The sequence below is a fragment of the Aotus nancymaae genome, unplaced genomic scaffold, assembly GCF_030222135.1.
Source record: "Aotus nancymaae isolate 86718 unplaced genomic scaffold, 86718_ANA_hifiasm-v0.15.2.pri h1tg000090l, whole genome shotgun sequence".
NCBI lineage: Eukaryota > Metazoa > Chordata > Mammalia > Primates > Aotidae > Aotus > Aotus nancymaae.
The window spans coordinates 2,110,804-2,113,928 of record NW_026988505.1 but is presented as its reverse complement, the minus strand read 5'-3'; the positions used below and the strand labels follow the sequence as shown (position 1 = coordinate 2,113,928).

The 3,125-nt window shown below is 34.4% G+C and overlaps 1 pseudogene; it reads right to left on the bottom strand.

Annotated features, from left to right (window-relative positions):
* Positions 1–1,707: 1,707 nt before the first annotated feature.
* Positions 1,708–2,197, bottom strand: LOC105720692 (probable ribosome biogenesis protein RLP24; annotated as a pseudogene).
* Positions 2,198–3,125: the final 928 nt, after the last annotated feature.

Genomic DNA, 3,125 nt, shown 5'->3' with positions numbered 1-3,125 from the left:
AGGAGAAATTAATTTGTAAATAGCAACAATGGAAGACTTCTTGAGTTAAATAGGGCCTACATTTCTCTTGTGATTTAAAAAATGCATTTTTGGCTGGGCAAGTTGGCTCACGCCTATAGTCCTAGAATTTTGGGAGACAAAAGTGGGTGGATCACCTGAGGTCAGGAGTTTGAGACCAGCCTGGCCAACATGGCGAAACCCCATCTTTAGTAAATACACAAAAATTAGCTGGACATGATTACGCCCATAATCCCAGCTACTCCAGAGACTGAGGCAGGAGAATTGCTTGAACCCAGGAGGCAGAGGTTGCAGTGAGCCAAGATCGTGCCACTGCACTCCAGCCTCGGCAACAGAGCAAGACTGCATCTCCAAAAAAAAAAAAAAGTATCTTTGTCTTTCATTTTTCTTACAAGATTTATTTTCAATAAAAATATTTCACTCTTCCTGATCACCAATCATCTTGCTCTTTTTTCGTATCTCATGTTCATTTTCATCATAAAGTTAACATCTTTAAAATTTTAACTAACTGGTCCTACGTATTTAGTTTTAGTAAGTGCTGTATTTATAGTAATATCAGTTATGCTGATACAGTTTTAAGTTTCATTTTGAGACTTAAACAGAATATTTGGAAAGAGGCTATTTAAAAAAATCTAAAGTATTACTTCTCTGTCATATGCATACTATAAAAATTAATTCAAATTAAAATCAAATTCAAATAAAAACTATATCAAATTACAAAAATATGATACCCCTTTCAAGTCTTTATGATTTAATCTCAGAACAAGTCTGATGTGATTCTTGAATTTTGAGATAATTTATTTAAGGGAGTCAGTAAATATGACAAACACCTCAACTTATTAATTGTATTAAACTTTTTAAATGGCTTTATTTTATGTGCAAATAATGAACAGATGTTGTAGCCATAAATTCTACTTTCCAAAAACAGGAGCTTTTTGAAAGAAAACCCCATAATAACTTTTAAAAGGCGCTGGGATTCCCCTGCTTCTAGATAATTGCTCGGCTAGGAAAAATAAAGTTTGTTCTACCAAGAATCACAAGTTAGAACTGAATAGTCTCCAAAGTGGAAATTCTAGAGTGTAGTGTCATTACAGGCAAAGATTATTTGGTTCTCATCCCCACCATCCACAACTACCTATCAGAACAGCTAAACCAGGTCAAAACAGTCCAGAATAATCAGGCTTCATCAAACAATGTCATTATGCTCTTCCAAGATCCAAATAAACCAAAAGGGGAAATACCAAAATCAAAATAATATTTGATGCTGTCATAGAAATTGTTAGTTCCTTGTTCTATCCCACCTTCCATAACGTTAATAAAGGGAATATTTTACTGCAAAGAATATTTTATTTTATACATCGCTAGTCATGAACTTTTGCCATTCGTTACTACACAAATACTGCCTAGTGCCACTACCCAAAAGGCACAACCATTTTATGTCCACAATTCACTTCTATAGTTATAAGTAGAATTTTCATGATTTACATAAGTACATCTATCAGTGAAGATTTAACACTGAGATGCAATGTAACATCCATAGTATCTGATGTTTTATAGATGGCAATGTAGGAAAGATATATTTTAATCATTTTTTATTTAAGTGATCTAATGTAAAAAATAAACTAACAATTTAGCAGTTCCAAGTCTCCAAAGGGCATTTTCAGATGCACATAAAAGAAATGGCGATTTTTAAGAAGCATCTTCCATGTCCACATTCTCTTGTAACTGCTGTACCACTTTCTCTTCCAACTGCTTCCCTTTGCCTCCAAGAGGTGTTCAGATAAGATGGATGTTTTGCTTGACTTCTTTGATATCCTGAACTTTCTGTAGCTCTTTATTGTTCTTCCATCTGTTCATTATAAATTTAGCTTGGTGTTTCTGTTCGATCTCTTCAACTTTCTTCCTTCCATCAATACTTTTATTCCATCGCTCTTGCTAGTATTTCATAGGCTCATTTCTATGTTTTTCAAATTCAAATGAATTATCCACTGTAAGCTCTTTGCCAGCTGCCTTCCAGAATGTTTTGCTCCACCTAACTTTGAGAGGACTGCACTTCTTTTTAAAGTTTTTATGACAATTAGATTTACAAAATCTGAACCCTGGCAATCGCTGCAGATGAACATCATGCCGTGGCCAGGGTCAATGGTCGCGAACAGAAATAACACCTCTCCATACGCATGTTGAACTCCATGGGTCCCCACCGACCAAATGCCAAGCTTGAGAGGAAGTCAACTTATTACTTTTAAAGAGGGTTCTAAAACACACAGTTTATATTATTTGACAACTATGAAATGGGAATTGAACAAATTTCCTTGAAACAAATAGCTATGCTTCATAATTTTCAGGTGTCTTGAGTTTATTTTACAAAATTTTAGGTCTCTTTATCTGGTTGGAATGCCAGTTTCCTCAGGGCAGGATAGAACTCATTCACCCATGGGCCTTAAGCACCTCGGACCCTGCTTGAAACAAACAGCATCCCTACTTGCTCTTTGGCTACTTGATATTCTGAATGGACTAATTAAAACAAAATGAGAGAGAAGAAAAAAATGCATTCCGCTTTGAAGCCACCTATTATAATGTACGCCGTCTGTATTTACAATTTAGGAATATGTTTACTAAACTTTCACTAAGTCACTTACACTAACAAAAACTATTCTGGGAATGTGAAGGATGCATTTTTTTTGTAAATGAAATGAGACAGGACCATTCAAAATGAAATTGCTCTATGGCTACTCTCGGAATAGATTCCGTATTTTGAATTAAACAAAATTTTGTTTATTTGAAAATAATCAAATTGTGTTCAGTTAGATGATTATCTTCTAAAACCTGTGTTCCTCATAATTTGCCAAAATCAATGAATAATTTAATATATCTGTATTCTAATAGTTGGAGATCTGCCATGGATTTGAATATATTCCCTTTGCAGAGAGCAAGTTTTATCACATTGGAAAGGATGACTTGGTTTTTATGTTATCTTTTAACATTTCTGCCCTTCTGTAGCAGCAAGCATAGCATGAAAGGCTTTCTTCTGTATCAATGAACAAAACAAAATCAATGCAGCTTGTATTATTAAATGTGCATTTTGTAGACATTTTGTTAAAGTAGAC